This window comes from Pristiophorus japonicus, chromosome 13, assembly GCF_044704955.1.
Source record: "Pristiophorus japonicus isolate sPriJap1 chromosome 13, sPriJap1.hap1, whole genome shotgun sequence".
NCBI lineage: Eukaryota > Metazoa > Chordata > Chondrichthyes > Pristiophoridae > Pristiophorus > Pristiophorus japonicus.
The window spans coordinates 105,698,643-105,725,490 of NC_091989.1; the positions used below are offsets into that span (position 1 = coordinate 105,698,643).

At 46.7% G+C, this 26,848-nt stretch overlaps 1 protein-coding gene across 4 annotated transcripts in view; it reads left to right on the forward strand.

Annotated features, from left to right (window-relative positions):
- The window catches only part of LOC139278726 (diacylglycerol O-acyltransferase 1-like), a 247,479-nt gene that overhangs the window by 132,593 nt on the left and 88,038 nt on the right, over positions 1–26,848 (forward strand). The gene's annotated exons all lie outside the window — the stretch shown is intronic.

Here is a 26,848-nt window from a genome sequence, read left to right on the forward strand (position 1 = left end):
GGCACAGTAACCTTACCTTTCCAGTTGTGGACCCATCTGCCCATCCGCAAGCTTTGATTGGTATTTCTGGCCTAAGGGGCAGGAAACCAAACTGTCACAGGCCTGATCCTCTTGGACCCTCTTCCTGACTCTGAATTTTGACAGGGTCAGCGGTGTAATGTAATTTCTGGGATTTGAGGAATTTCCAGGCCAGGTGTCATTGTTACAATATTATTGTCGCCTTGCTTACTATACAAATTAGCTCGGCACAGTTTAAAAGTTGGAAAAGCAGACTATATATCCAATCAATGTGCTCACAATACTGATGTGAAACTAGCCCACCCTCCTCTAAACTATTCTGGAGTGTTACATTCATAGCTTTCCAGAAGGCTCTGAAAATCTTCTGATGGTGGAAAAGCCTACTGCCAGCATCTGGTTCTGCGGCTGAAATGAACCTGATCCAGAGTACCACACTGTAGAGGATTGTTTGAGTGCATGATTCTCCCAAACCTTGCTATCCACTACTATGTTCAGAATAATAGACATATTTTTAGTACACAGATTTTGCTGCAAGATTATACATTTATAATACTGTTTTAATTTTCACATATATTCTATTAGTGAACAGAATTACTGCAGCATTGCATGTAAAGAGTTGAATATTTTGCGACAATATTTTCTTTCTATTTGCATTTAACATAAGAACATAAGTGTAATATATGTACATGAGGTCTGCCCACTACCGTCGGAAGTCCTAGGGCCATCGGTACACTCCCAGTATATAACCTGAACTTCACCTTTGTATCTTCGCTTCTGGAAGCCATTAAAGACTGACCAGGTTACACCTAGTCACTGGCTCACAGTACTAAGTTCATTGTATCATTTCATACACCACAACTGGCGACGAGGCAAATACGAACCCACGCAAAAGTATGGCGAGCACAGCACAATCGAGTACTATTGGAATTCTCGAGAGATTCAATGAGGGGGAGATTTCACGGATTGTCTTGACCAGTATTTCATGGCAAACGACCTAAACAAAGACAAGGATGCAGAGAAGCGCAGGGCAGTTCTTCTCACTGTCTGTGGCCCCACGATCTATGCACTAATCAGAATCTGCTCTCACCCACTCTTCCCACAGAAAAGGATTACAAAGAACTGTGTGCTCTAGTTCGGGAACACCTTAAACCCGTGGAAAGAATCCTCATATCCAGATATCGCTTCTATACGCACATTCGTCCAGAAGGCCAGGATGTAGTGGCATTTGTTGCCGACCTGAGACGTCGTGCAGGGCCTTGCAAATTTGGGCCTGCGTTGGAAGACACGCTGCGTGACTTTTTCGTGATCGGGGTCAACCATGAGGTAATCTTAAGTAAGCTGCTGGCTGCGGAGACGCCGGACCTCAGCAAGTTCATCACCATCACCCAGGCTTGCATGTCCACGCAGAAAAGCACGAAGCAGATATTGCGACAAAACAGGAACTCCACGGCAAGTACTGTGTACAAAATTGTATCGACGGCTGGCAGAGCTGCATAGGGCAGGGCCTACTCGACTGCATCTGCAAGACCGAGAGCTGCTCAAAGTTTGCCATCGAGGGCCTACGGGACTGTGTAAGCAAGAATGGAAGCCGCTCAAAGTTCGCCATCGAGGGCCTACGGGACTGCGTATGCGAGAATGGGAGCCGCTTAAAGTTCGCCATCAAGGGCCTATGCGACTGTGTATGCGAGAATGGAAGCCGCTCAAAGTTCACCATTGAGGGCCTATTCGACTGCGTATGCGAGAACGGGAGCCACTCAAAGCCCGCCATTGGGCGCAAATCCGAGCTCAGCGTGTTGACATTGCGGGGGCAATCACCGACCTCATCAGTGCCGCTTCAGGCAGTATGTATGCAGAGGGTGTGCGAAGACGGAGCATCTTCAGCGGACATGTCCACAGCAGAGCAAGTGAGCTGCGACATACCACGTGGATGATGATCAATTCAGCGTGGATCTGGCGATGCAGCCCGAGGCATTTGCGAGCTCCGAGGAGGAAGTGTATAGCGTACGTGCGTTCCTAACAAAGAGCCAACCGATAATGATGGAGGTAAAATTAAACGGCGTGCCGGTATCCATGGAATTAGACATGGATGCGAGTCAATCGATAATGAACCAGAGGACTTTAGAAAAGCTGTGGGAGACCAAGGCAGAGAGACCCAAGCTGAGTCCAATAAATGCGAAGTTGCGTACCTACACCAAAGAGCTCATACCAGTGATCAACAGTGCAGCAGTAAGAGTGTCGTACGAGGGAGCGGTTCATGATCTACCATTATGGATTATCCCGGGCAATGGCCCATCGTTATTCAGCAGGAGTTGGCTAGAGATAATAAAATGGAAATGGTACGATATCAAAGCTTTGTCATCAGTGGATGATGATTGGTGTGCTCAAGTGCTGAGCAGATTTCCCTCACTGTTTGAACCGGGAATTGGCAGCTTCAAGGGAGCCAAGGTGCAGACTCACCTAGGCCCAGACGCAAGTCCCACCCATCACAAAGCCAGGGCTGTCCCGCACATGACGAGAGAAAAGATCGAGCTCGAATTGGACAGGCTGCAAAGCGAGGGGGTCATCTCACCGGTAGAATTTAATGAATTGGCCAGCCCCATTGTTCCGGTGTTAAAGAGCGACGGCACAGTCAGGATTTGTGGATACTACAAGGTTACGATCAACCGAGTTTCGAAACAAGACCAGTACCCGCTACCGAAAGCTGATGACCTGTTTGCAATGCTAGCCGGGGAAAAATCGTTCACCAAATTGGATCTAACATCGGCCTACATGACACAAGAACTGGTTGAATCATCAAAGAAACTTACGTGCATCAACACGCACAAAGGACATTTACAACAGGTGCCCTTTTGGCATTGGTTCGGCGGCAGCCATATTTCAGAGAAACATGGAAAGCCTATTGATATTAGTCACCAGGACCGTGGTATTCCAAGATGACATCCTAGTCACAGGTCGTGACACCGCCGAGCACCTGCACAATTTTGAAGAGGTTCTACGTTGTCTGGACAAAGTGGGACTCAAGCTGAAATGGTCGAAGTGTGTTTTCATGGCACCAGAGGTCGAATTCCTTGGACGAAAGATTGCTGCAGATGGAATCAGGCCTACAGATGTGAAAACAGAGGCCATCAAAAATGCGCCCAGGCACCAGAATGTGATGGAGCTGCGTTCGTTCCTGGGTCTTCTCAACTACTTCGGTAAATTCTTACCCAAATTGTGCACAGTATTAGAGCCTTTGCACAAGCTGCTCAGGAAAGGAGATGACTGGGTATGGGGTGAATTTCAAGATAGAGCCTTTAAGAAGGCCAGAAATCTGTTGTGTTCCCACAAGCTACTGGTACTGTATGACCCATGCAAACGTCTAGTTTTGACCTGTGATGCGTCGTCCTATGGGGTCGGCTGCGTACTCCAGCAAGCCATTGAGTCAGGAAAACTACAACCAGTTGTAAACGTGTCTTGAAGCCTGTCCAAGGCGGAAAGAGCCAACAATCACGGTAGAGAAAGAGACTTTAGCATGTGTTTATGGGGTAAAAAAATGCACCAGTACCTGTTTGGGCTTCGCTTCGAGCTGGAAACCGATCACAAGCCATTTATATCGTTGTTCTCGGAACATAAAGGTATCAATACCAACGTGTTGTCCCACATCCAGAGGTGGGCGCTGACATTATCTGCCTATGATTATGTCATTCACCATAGACCAAGCACCAACAACTGCGCTGATACATTGAGCCAGTTACCGTTGCCCACACCAGAGGTGGAAACGTCAATGCCTGCAGAGCTACTCATGGTCATAGATGCCTTTGAGAATTAAGACCTGGACCAGCCAGGATCCGACCCTATCGGTTGTGTTCTTAACGGGGACTGGTCGACCATCCCTAAGGAAATGGGTGATGAAACCAAACCGTACAGCCATCGCAAAGATGAGCTTTCCATCCAGTCCGATTATTTACTGTGGGGTAATCATGTTGTAATGCCCAAGAAAGGCAGGACGAGATTTGTATGGGAGTTGCATACTACGCATCCCGGTATTGTCATAATGAAGGTCATCACCAGGTCCGATGTTTGGTGGTCTGGCATTGACTCGGACTTGCGTCATGCGTGCATCAGTGCAGCACTTGCATGCAGTTAAACAATGCTCCAAAGGAAGCTACCTTCAGTCTGTGGTCTTGGCCATCCAATCAGTGGTCTAGAATCCACATTAACTTTGCGGGCCCCTTCCTCGGTAAGATGTTTTTGTGGTGGTGGATACATACTCCAAATGGATAGAATGTGTGATCATGTCATCCAGCACTTCCACTGCCACCATTGAGAACCTGAGAGCCATGTTTGCCACACATGGTCTGCCAGACATCGTTGTCAGCGACAACGGACCGTGTTTCACGAGCCTGGAGTTTCAAGAGTTCGTGAAACGCAACGGCATAAAACATGTGAGGTCAGCCCTGTTCAAACCCGCGTCCAATGGTCAAGCGGAGCAGGCAGTTCAAACCATCAAGTAGAGCCTGAAACGCGTAACTCATGGGCTCCTTACAGACACGCCTGTCACGCATACTGCTCAGTTACAATACAAGGCCACACACGCTCACCGGGGTTCTGCCTGCGGAACCATTGATGAAGAGAGGCCTCAAAACCAGGCTCTCTCTAGTCCATCCTGACCTTAACGATCATGTCGAAACCCGACGTCAACACCAGCAGTGGTATCACCACCGCGCCGCAGTGTCATGCGGCATATCTGTAAATAACCCAGTGTATGTACTTAACCATAGTCAAAGGCACAAGTGGCTCCCAGGCAATGTTACGGATAAGGAGGGTAACCGGGTGTATATGGTTAAGCTCAAGAATGGGCAGATGTGCAGGAAACACATTGATCAAATCAAGCTAAGACACACTGACAAACCGGAATAGTTGGAAGAAGACACCGCGAGCTTAGACGACCAACCAACTCACATCCAGCCATCAGAAGAACCCACTGTGGTCAACGCCCAGCCCCAATTTGTGAGAGACTCAGAAAGCACTGGGATTGTACTGAGATGGTCAACCAGGGAGCGAAGGGCTCTGGACCGCCTGAACTTGTAATATGGACTTGTGCCAAGAACTGAGGGGAAGAATGATGCAAAGTATGTACATAAGGTCTGCCCACGAACAGGGTGCACTACCATCGGAAGTCCTAGGGTCATAAGTACACTCATGCTAGGCCCGGTATATAACCTTAACTTCACCTTTGTATCTTCACTTCTGGAAGCCATTAATGACTGATCAGGTTACACCTAGTCACTGGCTCACAGTACGGAGTTCATTGTATCATTTCATACAACACAATAAGAACATAAGAAATAGGAGCAGGAATCGGGTATACGGCCCCTTGAGCCTGCTCCGCCATTCAATACAATCGTGGCTGATCCGATCATGGACTGAGGTCCTCCTCCCTGCTCCCTCCCCATAAACCCTTATTTCCTTATCGTTTAAGAAACTGTCTATTTTTGTCTTAAATTTATTCAATGTCCCAGCTTCCACAGCTCTCTGAAGCAGTGAGTTCCACAGATCCACAACCCTGAGAGAGAAGAAATTTCTCCTCATCTCTGTTTTAAATGGGTAGCCCCTTATTCTAAGCTTTTGCCCTCTAGTTCTAGTCTCCCCCATCAGTGGAAACATTCTCTCTGCATCCACCTTGACAAGCCCCCTCATAATCTTATACGTGTCAATAAGATCACCTCTCATTCTTCTGAATTCCAATGTGTAGAGGCCCAACCTACTCAACCTTTCTTCATTAAACAACCCCCTCATCTCCGGAATCAACCTTGTGGACCTTCTCTGAACCGCCTCCAAAGCAAGAATATCCTTTCGTAAATATGGAAACCAAAACTGTATGCAATATTCCAGGTGTGGCCTCAACAATACTCTGTACAACTGTAGCAAGACTTCCCTGCTTTTATACACCATCCCCTTTGCGATAAAGGCCAAGATTCCATTTGCCTTCCTGATCACCTGCTGTACCTGCATACCATCCTTTTGTGTTTCTTGCACAAGTACCCCCAGGTCCTGCTGTACTGCAGCACTTTGCAATCTCTCCGTTTAAATAATAACCTGCTCTTTGATTTTTTTCTGCCAAAGTGCATGACCTCACACATTCCAACATTATACTACATCTGCCAAATATATGATCACTCACTTAGCCTGTCTATGTCCATTTGCAGATTTTTTGTATCCTCCTCACACATTGCTTTTCCTCCCATCTCTATATCGTCAGTAAACTTGGCCAAGTTACACTCGGTCCCTTCATCCTACCTAAGGTTGTAGGCATATTAACTACACTGATATGTTCATTGTTTTGAAGGTATATGACATGCATGTACTTTTGTGATCACTAGCCACTAGATGGCGTCACTGTTGGAGGCCATTGGGCTGCACGCACGTGTGTGCAGCCCTAGTATAAAAGGCTAACCATTTTGTATATTAGTCACTTTGGGCCTTAATAAAGCAGAGCCAGGGTCATATTTCTTGAAGTTAAACAGTACTCAGTCTAACAGTTATTGCATACACAACATTTCACGACAAGGCAACAAGAACCTTTGCATGCAAAAATGAGCACAATTGGATTGTTGGAGCGATTTGTGGCAGGAGAAGATTGTGCAGACTTTGTGAGCCGTTTGTGAGACGAAGGCATCATCATCTCGAGATACAGATTTTACATGCACGTTCGCTCAGAGGGCCAGAATGCGGCGGAATTCGTTGCCGACCTGTGACGTCTAGCAGGACCGTGTAAGTTCGGGGCTGTGTTGGCAGACATGCTGCGGGACTTCTTTGTAATCGGCATCAACCACGAGGTGATCCTGCGAAAACTACTGACGGTGGAGACATTGGATTTGATCAGAGCCATCACGATCGCTCAGTCATGCATGACGACGGATAGAAGTCCAAAGCAGATATCAATGAAAAATCGAAACTCGGCAAGTACTGTAAATATGATTGATTCGGTGTTTGACAGAGCGGCACATGACAGGGTCTACCAGACTGCATATGCGAAACTTGTGGCTGCCCAAAGTCCGCCAGCGGGAATGCATCCGATTTCTCCGTTATGGGGGAAATCACCGGCACCAGCTGTGTTGATTTAAGCAAAATAATTGCAAAGGCTGTCTGAGAGTCGGGCATCTCCAGCGCAAGTTTCCGCAGATGAGCAAGCGTGCTGCGACACACCACACGGAGGAGGATGGTCAGACTAGCGCGGATCCGGATACGCAGTCCAAGATACCAGAGGAGGAAGTGTATGGACTGTATTCGTTCCTAACTAAGAGCAAATCGATAATGATCAACGTGAAATTTAATGGGGTGCCGGTATCGATGCAACTGGACACAGGGGCGAGTCAATCGATAATGAGCCAGAGGGCATTCGACAAGCTGTGAGATACTAAGGCTGTGAGGCCCAGGCTGAGTCCACCAAAGAACTGATAATGGTAATTGGCAGTACCACAATTAAAGTGTCGTATGACGGTGCGGTTGTCCCAGGCAATAGCCCAACACTGTTCAGCAGGAACTGGCTTGAAAAAAATCAGATGCGATTGGAACGACATTGTCGTCAGAGAAAGATACATGTGCCCAAGTACTGAGCAAGTTCCCCTCGCTGTTCGAACCAGGCTTCGGCAACTTCATGATAGCCAAGGTGCAAATCCATGTGGACTCGGATGCAAGACCCATCCATCATAAAGCTCGTATATGAGGGAGAAGGTCGAAATCGAACTGACAGACTCCAGCATGAAGGGATCATATCACCAGTTTAATTTAATGAATGGGCCAGCCCCATTGTTCCTGTGCTGAAAAGTGATGGCACAGACAGAATCTGTGGAGACTACAAGGCTACGATCAACAGGGTTTCAAAACAGGATCAGTACCCGTAACCGAAGGCTGATGACTTGTTTGCAACACTAGCCGGGGGGAAGTCATTCTCCAAACTGGACTTGACGTCGGCCTACATGACACAGGAGCTGGTCGAGACGTCGAAGAGACTTACATGCATTAACACGCATAAAGGACTATTTATTCACGGGTAGCCTTTTGGAATTCGCTCGGCTGCAGCAATATTTCAGAGGATCATGGAGAGTTTACTGAAATCCGTTCCCAGAACCGTTGTGTTCCAAGATGACATCCTGATTACAGGTCGTGATTCCGAGGAACATCTGAACAACCTGGAAGAGGTTCGACATCGTCTGGACAAAGTGGGACTCAGACTGAGACGCTCGAAGTGCATCTTCATGGCACCAGAGGTCGAATTTGTGGGGAGGAAAATTGCTGCTTATGGCATCAGGCCCACGGACACGAAAACCAAGGCCATCAAGAATGTACCCAAGCCGCAGAATGTGACGGAGCTGCATTCGTTCCTGGGTCTACTCAACTATTTCGGTAACTTCCTACCTAAATTGAGCACCTTATTAGAACCACTGTACCTACTGCTAAGAAAAGGCGACAACTGGGTGTGGGGTACGTCTCAAGACAGAGCTTTTGAGAAAGTCACTAATCTGCTCTAACAAGCTGCTGGTATATTATGACCCATGTAAAAGTTTAGTATTGGCCTGTGATGCTTCGTCATATGGAATTGGTTGCGTACTCCAAAAAGCTAATGAGTCGGGTAAACTTCAACCAGTCGCGTATGCTTCAAAAAGTTTGTCTAAAGCGGAAAGACCCTACAGCATGGTAGAGAAAGAAACACTAGCCTGTGTGTATGGGGTTAAAAAAAAGCATCAGTACCTGTTTGGTCTTCGGTTTGAATTGGAGACAGATCACAAGCCGCTCATTTCACTGTTCTCTGAAAACAAAGGTATGAATACCTTTCTCGCATCCAGAGGTGGGCGCTGACATTATTCGCTTATGATTATGTCATTCGCCATCGACCTGGCACCGAGAATTGTGCCGATGCTTTAAGCTGTCTGCCGTTGCCCACACCGAAGGTGGAAACGCCACAACCGGCAGACCTATTGTTAGTTATGGATGCTTTTGAGAGTGAAGGAACCCCTGTCACGGCTCAACAAGTTAAGACCTGGACCAGCCAGGACCCGATTTTATCTGTGATGAAGAGTTGCATCCTCAAAGGTGATTGGTCTTCCATACCTAAGCAAATGTGCGAGGAGACCAAACCTTACATTCGTCACAAAGATGAACTGGCTATTCAGTTGGATTGTATACTGTGGGGCAATATGTTGTTATGCCCAAGAAAGGGAGAGAGAAATTTGTATGTGAGCTACATAGCACACATCCTGACATTGTAATGATGAAAACCATCGCCAGGTCTCATGTATGGTGGCCGGGAATTGACTCTGAGCTGGAATCATGTGTGCATCAGTGCAACACTTGCATGCAGCTCAGCAAAGCACCAGCGGAATCGCCGCTGAGTCTGGTCATGGCCGTCGAAACCATGGTCCAGGATCCACATCAACTTTGCAGGTCCCTTCCTGGGGAAGATGTTTTTAGTTGTGGTGGATGCATATTCGAAGTGGATAGAGTGTATAATCATGTCATCCAGCACATCCACAGCTACTATTGAGAATCTCAGTATCATGTTCGTGACACATGGTCTGCCTGACATCGTTGTTAGCGACAACGGATCATGCTTCACCAGTCAGGAGTTTTAAGAGTTCATGAAACTCAATGGTATCAAACATGTAAGGTCAGCACCGTTCAAATGAATGGGCAAGCAGAACGTGCTGTCCAAATCATAATGCAGAGTATGAAGCGAGTAACTCAAGGTTGACTGCAGACCCGCCTGCCATGCACACTACTTAGTTACAGGACAAGACCACACACGCTTACCGGGGTGTCGCCTGCTGAAGTAATGATGAAGAGCGGTCTTAAGACCAAGCTATCTCTTGTACACCCTGACTTGAATAATCATGTTGAATATAGAAGACAAAGTCAGCAAGGGTATCACGATCGCGCAGCTGTGTCATGCGATATTTCTGTAAATGATCCTGTATATGTTCTGAATTATGGTCAGGGTCCCAAGTGGATCGCTGGTACTGTCATGGCCAAGGAGGGCAACAAAGTATTTATTGTCAAGCTCAAAAATGGGCAAACATGCAGGAAACATGGATCAGACAAAGCTGCGGCACACAGACGAACCAGAACAGTCGGAAGAGACAATCGACGATCAACCAACCTTCCCCCAGTCATCAGAAGACTCAGTGGTCATCAGTGAATCGGGACTTTCAATCCCTGACGTGGCTATTGATACTCCCACCAGGTCAGCCACCAGTCACAACAGACTCTGAACACTCACCCAAGGCTGGAGTTGAACTGAGACGGTCAACCTGGGAGCGTAAAACACCGGACCATCTCAATTTGTAAAAGACTGTGTTAATATCTCAGAGGGGGGTATAGTCATGTATGTACTTTTGGGATCACTATCCACTAGATGGCGTCACTGTTGGAGGCCATTGGGCTGTACGCATGTGTGTTCAGTCCAAGTATAAAAGACCAGCCATTTTGTATATCACTTTGGGCCTTAATAAAGCAGACCCAAGGTCATACCTCTTGGAATTAACCAGTACTCAGTCTAACAGGATACTTATTGTTATATTTTCTTCTTGAAATAAAGGATACTTGGCTCTAGAAATTCGCAGTCTTAACGCTGGACGTTAAGGCCCGATTTGGGGGAAAAAGTTATGGCTGCCACACTTCTGCCCACTGGCAGAGGGTCCTGCGGTGGCTGCCATTTTCACTCACTTGACAGTCGATCTGCTATTTTGGAGTGCGCCACTCAGCTTACTGACCTGTGTTAATTGCGACCAGCTGAGCAAGCATTGACAAGCAGGAAGGAGGTTCCAGCAGCGTTATGTAAAGTGATTATCAGCAACAACTTGCAGCTAACATGCTTCTTCAGTTTGACTGGCTCTATGGAGTGCACTCTATGCGGGAGTCCTCCCACTATTTATCGAGGACTTGGACTGGAGGGTGGTGCACGGAGCAGTTCCGTGCAACAAATTTTTAAGCCGGTTCACGGGCTCCCAGGTCGCCTGCAATTTCTGCGGTTTGGAAGAGTCCGTGTTCCACGTTTTTACTGAATGTGCGAGGTTGCAGCCGCTGGTCCACTATTTAAAGGGGCTGCTCCTGAAATTCTGGCAGCACTTCAGTCCCACACTCCTGATCTTTGGGAACCCCGTGCAGAGGGGAGTGGGTAGGTCCGAAGGCCTCCTCGTAGGATTGCTCCTGGGCACAGCCAAGGGTGCCATCAGCCGGTCCAGGCAGCAGGCGGTCGAGGGGGTCGTTCAGCCCGACTGCCTGCCTCTCTTCCGCGCCTACATCCGGGCCAGGGTGTCCTTAGAGATGGAGCACGCGGTGTCCACCAGTATGCTCGCGGCCTTCTGCGAGAGGTGGGCGCCGGAGGAACTGGAGTGCATCGTTACCCCCGGCAACCAAATTTTAATTTGATTTTATAAGTTTTAAAGTTTAATTTGTTTTAATTGCTGGTTTTAGTGTCCCCCTCCCCTTTTATAGGGGGCACTTGTAAAATATATGATTTTAATACCCCCAAAAAATCACATAAAAAAACATTAAAAAAAGGGGGGACTGGCTCTATGGAGTTTCTGCAACTCTATCAGCTTTTTAATAGTCTATTAACTAACTTAGCAGAAATAAACTTTAAAAAAAAAATCACTCACCAGCTACTTATCAATCAGCTCCTTTCATTGGGTTGACGTCACTTTAGGTTTTTTACTCTGACGTCACTCTTTCAAATTCTGCCTATGTTGAGTTGTTCCCAGCACCGCTCCTTCTGGTCTCAGACCTCCTCTGTCGCTACGCTATTTATGCCGCTCCACTTCTGCTCAGGTCTGCCGCCTCTGGTCTCGGGCTTCCTATCACTGTGCTCTTTATTCCCGCTCAGCCCTCGTTCCGCTCCTGCTCAGGTCTGCCTTCTCTGGTCTTGGACCTGCTCTCGCCACATTCTTTATCTCCGCTCCGCTCCCTCTCAGGTCCGCTGCCTTTGGTCTCGGGCCTGCTCTCGCCGTGCTCTTTATCCCCACTCAACTCTTGCTCTGCTCCTGCTCGGGTCTGCCGCCTCTGGTACTTTTTGAAGTATAGTCACTGTTGCAATTTGGAAACACCGCAGCTAATTTACACAGCAAGCTCCCACAAACGGCAATGTGATAATGACCAGATAATCTTTTTTAGCGCTGTTGATTGAGGACACCAGGGATAACTCCCCTGCTCATGTTTTACGCCCAGCTGAGAGAGCAGACGGTGCCTCGGTTTAACGTCATCCAAAAGACGGCACCTCCAACAGTGTAGCACTCCCTTAATACTGCACTGGAGTGTCAGCCTAAATTTTTGTGCTCAAATTTCTGGAGTGGGACTTGCACCCACAACCTTTGGGCGTAGAGGCGCAGTACTACCAACTAAGCTACGACAGACACTAAACTGAATACTCAACCTGGATCCAGCATCTGTAGTGTAAACTTATATGTGAGGTGTTGTGTAAGTATCACAGAGTCACTATAAGTCCACCTCCACATGGACTGCAGTAGAGAGGTACGATAAGAACTGAAGGACTTCGAAAAAGCTGTCACGTAGATCTATGGATTGGCAGCCCTGGCTACAGACCTGTTCATCAAGTGGACTTCAAATTAACAAGGCCCTCACCTCACATGAACATTTCAAATCTTTCATCTATTCCCAGGACAAAGCAAAATTGTGTGACAGTATTGGTACTAGAATGCCCAATGTGACAATCTTTACTGATTTAGTTTCATCTCCTGAGTCAGGTAAACAATATTAAGATATTCTATCACCAATATGAAACTGGAAAATAATCCTTGTTCAGTTATCTATCTAGACATCATCTGCCTTTGAAGTGGCATTTCTCTCTCAGCATGCAATAATTAATTTGTAGTGACCAGTTTATAAGTAGATATTAAAAATAAATATACTTCCTTGTGATTTGAAATGTGACAGAATCTAGGGAGCTCTGCAGTTTTCAGGTTCTTTGAGAGAATAATTTTGAGTCAAAGACAGATTGTTGAGTCTTGATTTCAATGCAGGGAAGCATGATTAAGACAGTGATTAAGACAGTGTATTTGCAGAAAAAAAAATGCTTCAAGTAACAATTATCATAATAGTAGTGATAAAATAGAGAGAAAGAGGCAAGAAAGAATGATACTGAGAGAGAGAATAGATGTGAGAGAAGCATCTCCTAAAAAAAACAGCTTTTCCGGTAAGCTGTCCGGAAGTGTGAATTTACCATTACTACCATCTTCCAGAAGCAGCATTAATACAGGACCAGTATTGACTTCACCCATCTCAGGAGGCCTTAGGCATCTACAGGTAGTAAGACTAGTAATCTCTTTGCTGGGGTGCAACTAGTTGTCCCCAAGCTTGAACATGAGAACAAGAAAGCTGCAAGAGAGGAGGAAGACAATGGTTAGGCTAGGCATGGCTAGTTGAAACGTTTAATGAGTTTAACTCCAGGATCCCTTAGCAGTTGGGGTTTTGACCATGCTTACTCTGACAATGAAGAAGATGCTGACTCGATCGAGATTGCTATTGCCTATCTACTTGTACAATTTAATCTGCTCACTTTCATGCAGCCAGTAGCAAAGGCTGGCTGAGGTTTCCTCCAGCTGATAGCAGTATTGTCCATATGAGATGTTCATCTGTCTGCTTGAGGTGTCTGAATCACTCAACTATCTGCCAACCTGCTGGTGGTTTTCCAGGGTCCAGACTTTAAGGCCAGACCTGGGCGGGTCAGGTGCGGGCAGTCGGCATGGTGGGTCGGGACTCCATTCTCCATTTCATGTCACTCCTCAGAGAGACTTTCCCTTTATGGCACCTATTATGCAGCCCTACATGTTACCCAGCCCTATTAAATGGTGCGGGTCTGATGAGGTCATTGATAACTCATTTCCAGGGGAATATTTAAAGAAGCCTTGAAGGTTGCATTGCATTTGAAGGTTCATTTAGGATTGTGCAGACACTGTATTGGAGTGTTGCAAAGCCCTGGAAACATGACAGCACAGAAGCAGATGATGCCCTCCATATGTCTGTGAAGGAGTGAGAGCATGCAGGGAGATGATCTTCCCTCTGATGATCAGGAAAGGTGAGTGCAAAGCTACACTCAGCTTCATCCTGCTGTGCCTCTCATCACATCCCCATCACTCTGCCTTCCCAAGCCTGCTCCTGCACATCATTACACCAACATACCTTGCACGTCCACTCATCCCTCTCCCTCTATCTACATTATCACATCCCCATCTGACTAACCACCTCTCACACTCACCCTCATCTTAATGCAATCATACTAACTAACAACACATAAGGAGGCCATTTGGCATTGGCACCCCACTCCATCATACTCACTCTCTAAAGATGTTACCCATCCATTCCTTAAACTCATTCCATCACTCTCACTCAGCCTCTTTTCCTCCTTGCAGGAAAAGAGAGCCCACAATAAGAGAGAGAGAACCAGAGGTGGCACTCCATCATTACCACCCTAACATCAGCAGGGGAAGCTGCCTTGGAAGTCTCTGGAGTCACCAAGCAGCTGGAGGTGGGAGATGGAGAGCGGGGAGCATCTTTGCAACCTGGTACAGAATTACATATCATACAGCCACATGGCATCATATGGGGACTGATGTCAGCAGCCAGTGAATGTTCATCATGTGCATAATGGTATCTCTACCCATTTTTTATATGACATATTTACTCATCTCTTTACTCTCCCTCAGGTCCATTAAGAGCCCCCTCCCCCGCCCCACCCCCCAACTGTCCAGGAGGAAGAGGAAGACGACTCCTCAGAGGAGCCTCCAGCCTCTGAAAGTGCACCATCAACTGACATAAGCGCACCTAGCACCGGTGGAGATAAGCACACCTCGGTGTATTCCACGCGGGGTAGCATAGTGTTGTCAGCTAATGTTTCATAAGTGAGCAAGATGAGATAGTAAAGACAGGGACAGCAGTGGAGACTCCTCGCCGGAGGGCGCAGGATGCTCCCAGTTCTGCTCAGCTGCATGCAGATGCTGAGCCTTGGGGGCCATTCGGAAAGAGGGTGATCCTGGAGGTGCAGGAAGAAGTGCAGGAGATTTTGACAGGTTTTGTAATTGTGATGTCAGCAGATGTGTAGAGAATGGAGGAGTCCATTTCCAATATAAGCAGCACTGCGTTGCATGGAAAGGATGGCCACCTGCATAGAGTAGTTGATGCGTCAGTCACATGAGCACATGCTATCTTTAGAGAAGAGAATAGATGGCAGAGGCTCATAGACCTGTCTAGGAGAGATGTTAACGTAGACTTGGGTCATCAAGGCCCCACTGCTGTGCAGCAAGGTGCTCTACAGCTCCTTGGTAGCAGGGAAGTGCGGGTGGCCCATTAGAGCAACGACAGTGAGAGGGGACATGGAAGTGGTGACTCTAAAAGTGCTCACACTTCTCCCCCATTGTATCCCCATCAGTCAGAGCCCTACACGTCTCCTGGGATTGCGATGACTGAGTCTGCCCTGCAGGAAGAGCAGACTTTGGCATAGTCATTACAGGCTCCAAGACCCAGAGGGCGTCCAGAAAAAGTGTCTATGTAGTCACAGCAGGGAAGTGAGCAAGCTGCCTCTACCTCTGCTGAAGCCACATGGGAAGCACCTTATATAAGCATGCATAAGAGAAAGATGACACACAAGTAGATGCACAAGGGTAAGCACTTGGGTGTTTTAATTTGTGTTAAGCTTCTGTTACTCTGATGTCACATATTATTTTTCATCACATTCTGGTCATAGCCAATTTTGTCTACAACTTTGGAAATGGCTTAGTGAATTGGAGTGTATGGTGAGACATAACGTTACCTCCAGCAATGGTGATCAGTGTGGAAGGAATGGCTTGGTCATTGTAGGGATGCTTTATGGTGTTGCCGTGGGGTGGCGGGAAGTTGAGTAAATCTGGCCATAATGAGCCCTTCCCTGGCCTCCCGGGCAGAAATGTGCTCGGCTGCGGGTGGGATCTGGACCGCAGGTTCATCTTGCTCTGCCCCCTCATCTTCCAGCTGATGCTCCTTCTCCTCCTCTGAAGAGGCTGCGCACTCAGAGCCTTGCTCCTCATGCAGCGGCTAATCCTCGTTGCTGCGCTTTGTTGTGCAGGGCGCAGCAGACCGCAGTGATTTTGGAGACCCTGGCTGGTGCATACTGAAGGGCTCCTCCAGATCTGTCAAGGCATCTGAAGTGCATCTTCAGCATGTCTATTGTCTGCTCTTTGCCACATCTGGTGGAAATGTGGCTTTCATTCTGGGCCTCAGTACTTGGCCCCCTCAAGGGTGTCATGAGCAAAGTCTTCAGTGGATAACCCTTGTCTCCAAGCAGCAAGCCGGTATGTCTGTTTGGAGCTGCGAAGAGCTGAGGGAGGATGGACTGGCGCGGGATTGGCAGATGCCAGAGAATTTTGCACACAAATGCATGCCGATCTTACTATGAAACATAGAAACAGAAAATAGGTGCAGGAGTAGGCCATTCGGCCCTTCGAGCCTGCACCACCATTCGATATGATCATGGCTGATCATGCAACTTCAGTACCCCATTCCTGCTTTCTCTCCATACCCCTTCATTCCCTTTAGCCATAAGGGCCACATCTAACTCACTTTTGAATATATCTAATGAACTGGCCTCAACAACTTTCTGTGATAGAGAATTCCACAGGTTCACAATTCTCCGAGTGAAGAAGTTTCTCCTCATCTCGGTCCTAAATGGCTTACCCCTTATCCTTAGACTATGATCCCTGGTTCTGGACTTCCCCAACATCGGGAATATTCTTTCTGCATCTAACCTGTCCAATCCCGTCAGAACTTTATATGTTTCTATGAGATCCCCTCTCATTCTTCTAAATTCCAGTGAATATAAGCCTAGTCGTTCCAGTCTTTCTTCATATGTCAGTCCTGCCATCCCGGGAATCAGTGTGGTGAACTTCGCTGCACTCCCTCAATAGCAAGAATGTCCTTCCTCAGATTAGGAGACCAAAACTGTACACAATATTCAAGGTGTGCCCTCACCAAGGACCTGTACAACTGCAGTAAGACCTCCCTGCTCCTATACTCAAATCTTTTCGCTATGAAGGCCAACATGCCATTTTCCTTCTTCACTGTCTGCTGTACCTGCATGCCAACTTTCAACGACTGATGTACCATGACACCCAGGTTTCGTTGCACCTCCCCTTTTCCTAATCTGTCACCATTCAGATAATATTATGCCTCCCTGTTTTTGTCACCAAAGTGGATAATCTCACATATATCTACATTATACTGCATCTGCCATGCATTTGCCCACTCACCTAACCTGTCCAAGTCACCCTGCATCCTCCTCACAGCTCACACTGCCACCCAGCTTAGTGTCATCTGCAAACTTGGAGATATTACATTCAATTATTTCGTCTAAATTATTAATGTATATTGTAAGTAGCTGGGGTCCCAGCACTGAACCTTGCGGTACCCCACTAATCACTGCTTTCCTTTCTGAAAAGGACCCATTTATTCCTACTCTTTGCTTCCTGTCTGCCAACCAGTTCTCCATCCACATCAATACATTACCCCCAACACCATGTACTTTAATTTTGCACACTAATCTCTTGTGTGGGACCTTGTCAAAAGCCTTTTGAAAGTCCAAATACACCACATCCACTGGTTCTCCCTTGACCACTCTACTAGTTACATCCTCAAAAAATTCTTGAAGATTTGTTAAGCATGATTTCCCTTTCATAAATCCATGCTGACTTGGACCAATCCCTTCACTGCTTTCCAAATGCGCTGCTATTATGTCTTTAATAATTGATTCCAACATTTTCCCCACTACCGATGTCAGGCTAACCGATCTATAATTCCCCGTTTTCTCTCTCACTCCTTTTTTAAAAAGTGGGGTTACATTAGCTACCCTCCAATCCATAGGAACTGATCCAGAGTCTATAGAATGTTGGAAAATGACCACCAACTTCGTCCACTATTTTTAGGGCCACTTCCTTAAGTACTCTGGGATGCAGACTATCAGGCCCTGGGGATTTATCGGCTTTCAATCCCATCAATTTCCCTAACACAATTTCCTGACTAATAAGGATTTCCTTCAGTTCCTCCTTCTCGCAAGACTCTTGGTCCTCTAGTATTTCCGGAAGGTTATTTGTGTCTTCCTTAGTGTAGACAGAACCAAAGTATTTGTTCAATTGGTGTGCCATTTCTTTGTTCCCCATTATAAATTCACCTGATTCTGACTGCAAGGGACCTACATTTGTCTTCACTAATCTTTTTCTCTTCACATATCTATAGAAGCTTTGCAGTCAGTTTTTATGTTTCCTGCAAGCTTACTCTCATACTCTTATTTTCCCCTTCCAAATCAAACCCTTTGTCCTCCTCTGCTGAATTTTAAATTTCTCTCAACCCTCAGGTTTGCTGCTTTTTCTGGCCAATTTATATGCCTCTTCCTTGGATTGCATGGTTGCAAATCAGCTGCACATTGAGGGAGTGGAAGCCTTTGAGGTTGACAAACACTCTTGGATGATGATGAGGTGCCCCGATGGACACATGTGTGCAGTCGATGATGCTTAGCACCCGTAGGAATCCAACCACAGCAGCAAAGCCCAGCACACGCTCAATAACACTGGCTTCATCAGTGGCAAAATTGATATAATTGGCTGACTTGTCAAATGGGACATCGGTGACCTGTGTGATGCAGCTGTGAGCGGCCGACTGCGAGATTCCGCAAATGTTTGCTGCAGATTCCAGGAAGGAGCCTGAGGTGAAGAAGGCACTGGTGACTTCGACAGCCACTGGTCAGGCATGTCCACCCTTGGTCTTGCTCCAGCAATCTGCAAATGTCTGCGACAACCTGGTGCAATAGCCTGAGCCTCCTTTGTCAATGCTGCTCAGTTGAGGAAGCTCATCCTCTGCCTGTATACCCTGTGTTGGGGGTATCGCCTCCAGCGCGGTGCAGCCCTGCACTCATGCCCTCTGTCCTGTGCAGTATTAGGTCGTTGAGAAGGTTGGTGGTGGTGTTGTTGCTGCTGGTGTGCCTGGTGCTGCTGGTGTTGGGGCTCATCGTGGTCTGATTCTGAGGACGAAGGTGAGACAGTACAAATGGCACCCTTGCTAATGTAATAGAAGGCAGGTCAAGTAGAGATGACAGAAGCAATCTGTCAGTGGCGTGAAAGGTTGTCTAAATGCACATAATATTCGTAACGAAATAGATGAGTTGACAGCACAAACAGATACAAATGGATATGACTGGGAACTAAATATTCAGGGGTATTTGACAATCCGGAAGGACAGACAGAAAGGAAAAGGAGGTGAGGTAGCTCTGTTGATAAAGCATGGAATCACTCAATAGTGAAAAATGATATTGGCTCAAATGAGCAGGATGCTGAAACAGTTTGGGTGGAGATAAGGAATAATAAGGGGAAAAAGTCACTGGTGGACATAGTCTATAGACCCCGTAACAGTAGCAACTCTGTTGGTCGGAGTATAAACCAGGAAATAGTGGGAACTTGTAAAAAGGGAACAGCAATAATCATGGGTGATTTAAAGCTCCATATTGATTGGACAAATAAAATTGAGGAAGAGTTCATAGACTGCATCAGGGACGAGTTCCTTGAGCAGTATGTAACCAACCAGGCGGCAGGCTAACTTAGATCTGATCCTGTGTAATGAGATAGGATTAATAAATAATCTCCTAGTAAAGGATCCTCTTGGAATGAGTGATCATAGCATGGTTGAATTTCAAATTCAGATGGAGGGTGAGAAAGTTGGATCTCAAACCAGCGTACTAAGCTTAAATAAAGAAAACTACAAAGGTATGAGGGCAGAGTTGGCTAAAGTGGATTGGGAAACTAGATTAAAGTGTAGGATGGTTGATGAACAGTGGCGTACATTTCACAACTCTCAAGAAAAATATATTCCAGTGAAAAGGAAAGGGTGTAAAAGAAAAGATAGACATCCGTGACTAACTAAAGAAATAAAGGACGGTATCCAATTAAAAACAAGGGCATACAAAGTGGCCAAAACTAGTGGAGGACAGAAGATTGGGAAGCTTCTAAAAGCCAGCAAAGAATGACTAAAACCTGATTAAGAAAGGGAAGATAGACTATGAAAGTAAACTAGCACGAAATATAAAAACAAATAGCAAGAGTTTCTATAGGTATATAAAATGGAAAAGAGTGGCTAAAGTAAATGTTGGTCCCTTAGAGGACGAGACCAGGGAATTAGTGATTGGGAACATGGAGAAGGCAGAAACTCTGGAACAAATATTTTGTATTAATCTTTATGGTAGAAGACACTAAAAATATCCCAACAGTGGATAGTCAAGGGGCTATGGGGGGAGGAACTTAACACAGTCACATTCACTAAGGAGGTGGTACTCAGTAAGATAATGGGAATAAAGGCGGATAAATCCCCTGGACCTGATGTCTTGCATCCTAGGGTCTTAAGAGAAATAGCGGCAGAAATAGTGGATGCATTGGTTGCAATTTACTAAAATTCCCTGTTTCTGGGGAGGTCCCAGCAGATTGGAAAACTGCAAATGTAATGCCCCTATTTAAAAAAGGAGGCAAACAAAAGCAGGAATCTATAGACCAGTTAGCCTAACATCTGTGGTTGGGAAAATGTTGGAGTCCATTATTAAAGAAGCAGTAGCAGGACATTTGGAAAAACAAATTTCAGTCAGGCAGAGTCAGCATGGATTTATGAAAGGGAAATCATGTTTGACAAATTTGCTGGAATTCTTTGAGGATGTAATGAACAGGGTGGATAAAGGGGAACCAGTGGATGTGGTGTATTTGGACTTCCAGAAGGCATTTGACAAAGTGCCACATAAAAGGTTACTGCACAAATTAAAAGTTCACGGGGTTGGGGGTAATATATTAGCCTGGATAGAGGATTGGCTAACTAACAGAAAACAGAGAGACGGGATAAATGGTTCATTCTCGGGTTGGCAATCAGTGGGGTGCCGCAGGGATCAGTGCTGGACCCCAACTATTTACAATCTATATTAACGACTTGGAAGAAGGGACTGAGTGTAATATAGCCAAGTTTGCTGATGATACAAAGATGGGAGGAAAAGCAACGTGTGAGGAGGACACAAAAAATCTGCAAAAGGACATAGACAGGCTAAGTGAGTGGGCAAAAATTTGGCAGATGGAGTATAATGTTGGGAAGTGTGAGGTCACGCACTTTGGCAGAAAAAAGTCAAAGAACAAGTTATTATTTAAATGGAGAAAGATTGCAAAGTGCTGCAGTACAGCGGAACCTGGGGGTATTGTGCATGAAACACAAAAGGATAATATGCAGGTACAGCAAGTGATCAGGAAAGCCAATGGAATCTTGGCCTTTATTGCAAAGGGGATGGAGTATAATCGCAGGGAAGTCTTGCTACAGTTATACAGGGTATTGATGAGGCCACATCTGGAATACTGCGTACAGTTTTGGTTTCCATATTTACGAAAGGATATGCTTGGTTCGGAGGCAGTTCAGAGCAGGTTCACTAGGTTGTTTCCGGAGATGAAGGGGTTGACTTATGAGGAAAGGTTGAGTCGGTTAGGCCTCTACTTATTGGAATTCAGAAGAATGAGAGGTGATCTTATCGAAACGTATAAGATTATGAGGGGGCTTGACAAGGTGGATGTAGAGAGGATGTTTCCACTTATAGGGAAGATTAGAACTAGAGGGCATGATCTTAGAATAAGGGGCCGCCCATTTAAAACTGAGATGAGGAGAAATTTCTTCTCTCAGAGAGTTGTAAATCTGTGGAATTCACTGCCTCAGAGAACTGTGGAAGCTGGGTCATTGAATAAATTTAAGACAGAGATAGACAGTTTCTTAATTGGCTAAGATAGATTGGCGAATGATACTTAAGGGGTTGACTGTGGATGGGCAATGGCAGACATTTAGAGACCGCATGGATGAATTACAACAATTGTACATTCCTGTCTGGCGTAAAAATAAAAAAGGGAAGGTGGCTCAACCGTGGCTATCTAGGGAAATCAGGGATAGTATTAAAGCCAAGGAAGGGGCATACAAATTGGCCAGAAATAGCAGCGAACCCGGGGACTGGGAGAAATTTAGAACTCAGCAGAGGAGGACAAAGGGTTTGATTAGGGCAGGGAAAATGGAGTACGAGAAGAAGCTTGCAGGGAACATTAAGGTGGATTGCAAAAGTTTCTATAGGTATGTAAAGAGAAAAAGGTTAGTAAAGACAAACGTAGGTCCCCTGCAGTCAGAATCAGGGGAAGTCATAACGGGGAACAAAGAAATGGCAGACCAATTGAACAAGTACTTTGGTTCAGTATTCACTAAGGAGGACACAAACAACCTTCCGGATATAAAAGGGGTCAGATGGTCTAGTAAGGAGGAGGAACTGAAGGAAATCTTTATTAGTCGGGAAATTGTGTTGGGGAAATTGATGGGATTGAAGGCCGATAAATCCCCAGGGCCTGATGGACTGCATCCCAGAGTACTTAAGGAGGTGGCCTTGGAAATAGCGGATGCATTGACAGTCATTTTCCAACATTCCATTGACTCTGGATCAGTTCCTATCGAGTGGAGGGTAGCCAATGTAACCCCACTTTTTAAAAAAGGAGGGAGAGAGAAAGCAGGGAATTATAGACCGGTCAGCCTGACCTCAGTAGTGGGTAAAATGATGGAATCAATTATTAAGGATGTCATAGCAGCGCATTTGGAAAATGGTGACATGATAGGTCCAAGTCAGCATGGATTTGTGAAAGGGAAATCATGCTTGACAAATCTTCTGGAATTTTTTGAAGATATTTCCAGTAAAGTGGACAAAGGAGAACCAGTTGATGTGGTATATTTGGACTTTCAGAAGGCTTTCGACAAGGTCCCACACAGGAGATTAATGTGCAAAGTTAGAGCACATGGGATTGGGGGTAGTGTGCTGACGTGGATTGAGAACTGGTTGTCAGACAGGAATCAAAGAGTAGGAGTAAATGGGTACTTTTCAGAATGGCAGGCAGTGACTAGTGGGGTACCGCATGGTTCTGTGCTGGAGCCCCAGCTGTTTACATTGTACATTCAAGATTTAGACGAGGGGATTAAATGTAGTATCTCCAAATTTGCGGATGACACTAAGTTGGGTGGCAGTGTGAGCTGCGAGGAGGATGCTATGAGGTTGCAGAGTGACTTGGATAGGTTAGGTGAGTGGGCAAATGCGTGGCAGATGAAGTATAATGTGGATAAATGTGAGGTTATCCACTTTGGTGGTAAAAACAGAGAGACAGACTATTATCTGAATGGTGACAGATTAGGAAAAGGGGAGGTGCAACGAGACCTGGGTGTCATGGTACATCAGTCACTGAAGGTTGGCATGCAGGTACAGCAGGCGGTTAAGAAAGCAAATGGCATGTTGGCCTTCATAGCGAGGGGATTTGAGTACAGGGGCAGGGAGGTGTTGCTACAGTTGTACAGGGCCTTGGTGAGGCCACACCTGGAGTATTGTGTACAGTTTTGGTCTCCTAACTTGAGGAAGGACATTCTTGCTATTGAGGGAGTGCAGCGAAGATTCACCAGACTGATTCCCGGGATGGTGGGACTGACCCATCAAGAAAGACTGGATCAACTGGGTTTGTATTCACTGGAGTTCAGAAGAATGAGAGGGGACCTCATAGAAACGTTTAAAATTCTGACGGGTTTGGACAGGTTGGATGCAGGAAGAATGTTCCCAATGTTGGGGAAGTCCAGAACCAGGGGTCACAGTCTAAGGATAAGGGGTAAGCCATTTAGGACCGAGATGAGAAACTTCTTCACCCAGAGAGTGGTGAACCTGTGGAATTCTCTACCACAGAAAGTAGTTGAGGCCAATTCACTAAATATATTCAAAAGGGAATTAGATGAAGTCCTTACTACTCGGGGGATCAAGGGGTATGGCGAGAAAGCAGGAAGGGGGTACTGAAGTTTCATGTTCAGCCATGAACTCATTGAATGGCGGTGCAGGCTAGAAGGGCTGAATGGCCTGCTCCTGCACCTATTTTCTATGTTTCTATGTTTCTAATCGGGGAGCGGGAGGGGAAGTGGATCTGAGTCCATGATCGGATCAGTCATGATCGTATTAAATGCAGAGCAGGCTCGTGGGGCTGGATGGCCTACTCCTGCTCCTATTTCTTACGTTCTTAATGAGGTGACACTGGTTCTCGAATTTGCGGAAAACACTTGCAATCTCTAGAAGCTAAATCTGTGCTTACAATGCACACAGCATCTGCCTTAGGAAAATAACCAGTTGTCAGGTGGGAGTATTTATTGTGCTATCCATGCTGTGCAGTAACAAGTTCCATCATGGGCCACTGAACTTCCGTCTCATGTTCACAGACTTGGTTTCCGTGATTCCCGTGTTCATGTAGTGAAAGTGGAAAGGTAGCATTAAAAAGACGCTTAAGGGTCGAACAAGCACCTAATAATGATCTAAATTAGCTCGGCCGCTACTGCCAATCGGGTCGTGGCCACGATGACAAATGCGCCTGAGTGAACGGCGTGAGGAGGCGGGATGATGGCGGGTTCCTGACCCGCTCTGATTTATTTCAACTTTCACTTCCCAACCCGCCTCCAATTCCACCCACATAGGCACAGGAAAATTCCAGCCTTTAGTCCCTTATGCAGAAAAAAGTTCCTGTCCCTCCAGCAAGGGAATTAAAACAACTGGAAATGAACCAAGAAACTATTGTAAAGGAGCACACAGATTCCTACAGCTTTCGCCTGGAATACAGGGTCAAATTTACACATTAATGGTCAGCTGAATTTGAGTTACGTTCTTCCCACATTCCTTCCTTGGATAGGAATACTGTTTAGTTGCTTGTGGACAGTTTTAGACAGATCTCAAAGGGGGAAAAATTTGTGTCATTTGCACCTCCCATTAGCAACCCCAGGGGGCGCAAATGACTTTTTGCCCAGGCAAGGCACCGACTCCCGTGAAGTTCCGCGGGACTTTAGCGACAATACTAACCAGTAGTGCCCCAGGCCGCTTCGCAAGGTGATGATGTCGTTTGCGCCCCGGAGTGAAAATTCGGGAGTGCCCCATGAAGTTGTTGCGGGCCGAAAATTAAAGTGGAGGTGCGGCAGTGAAAAACTTAAAAATGGCCGGCTTACCGGTCGCGGCCTTCTTCAATGCAGATCGCGGGATCCGTGCCACGATTTTGGAGCCCAGCACGCTGCTTGTGTGCCGGGCTACTGCCACAGTACCTCACTCACTGGTGGTTTAGCAATGGTCCCTTCTCCCTCCTGCAGAGTCGGTAGTTATAGTGTTGCACTTAATGGGGCTCGAAATTCAGGCACGCCAGAAAACTGGCGTACCAACGATTATTTACCTGCTTTTTCCACCAGGAGCGCGGAGGCGGCGTTTGGATCGATTTTTGTCACTTTGAACTTTTTTTGACATCGGACCATAAGTCGGTCATACCGGGGGTGGAAGTGCGGCGGGACGTCCTGCTGGCGGGCGAAAGTTGGGACGGGATCGAGTCTCCGGTGGTGACGTCACTGCGTATATGCGTCACTACGCTCTCTCCCCTCCGTTAAAGGGGAAAGAATAGGAGATTTTTTTAGCTTCGACCACTGGGTCACAAGGGAGGGTTTCAGCCAGGCACCCAAGAGGGGGTGCCAGGGGGTGCCTGTTGACAGCCCGGCCAAACCCGGAGCTATAATTTGCCGGATGCTCAGGAATTCGTCCGTCAAAAATAAAAATATTGCGGCCACGGCAGTGCACCCTCCCCTTAAAGGGCTGCCGTGCTGCTGGGCTGCTCACAGTCAGGAGAAGGTGCACTGACAGAGAAAGCTGTCGGAGGCACCGCACTGGATCAGCGATTTTTTGAGTTGAATTTGGGTCGGCGTGTTCTGGAGGTGCGGGAGAGCGGCGGTGCGCATTTTGATGACCCGCTTGCAGCGGTCGGCAGCAGCGGGGCGGGGGTGGGGACAGGCCGAAAAATCCCTGAGCTACATTTGGGTCGGGGCGGCCTATCGATTCCGCCACAAAACGGCCGTAACGGGCCTTATTCAGACCCTGACTTTCAGACCAATATGTGTTGCATAGCTTAGATTCTCAACTACACAGAAGCAGCATTAAACCATGCCTTTCAGGAACAAAGCAGCAATCATTTTGGTTCAATGGTTGTCTCACCTCCAGCATTATCTTATGCCAGGATAAACAGCAAGGAATTTCGGAGCAATTAACCCCTTTGCACCAGCTTTTGCTTCAGGTACCCAATGACCAGGCCAACAGCCCCAGCATTGAAGCACTGAGCACACTTGATCAGCTCCGCTGGGCAGGCAACATAGTTCGCATGCCAGACACGAGACTCCCAAAGCAAGTACTCTACTCGGAACTCCTTCATGACAAATGAGCAAAAGGTGGGCAGCGGAAGCATTACAAGGATACCCTCAAAGCCTCCCTGATAAAGTGCGACATCCCCTCTGACACCTGGGAGTCCCTGTCTAAAGACCGCCCTAAGAGAAGGAAGTGCATCCGGGAGGGTGCTGAGCACCTCGAGTCTCAACGCCAAAAGCATGCAGAAATCAAGCGCAGGCAGCGGAAAGAGCTTGCGGCAAACCTATCCCACCCACCCTTCCCTCAACGATATCTGTCCCACCTGTGACTGAGTCTGTGGCTCTCGTATTGGACTGTTCAGCCACCTAAGAACTCACTTTAAGAGTGAAAACAAGTCTTGCTCAATTCTGAGGGACAGCCTATGATGATGATGATGATGATACTGTGGTGCCGCTCCTTAAAAGTGGTATTTTTTTCACCTATTTAATTCTTTACCCACTTTTCTCCTGACACACATCATTCCTAGCCAAGAGAGTGTGAAGGTAAGATGCTTCTACACTATTGGTCATGCCACTGTATAGCCAGCCA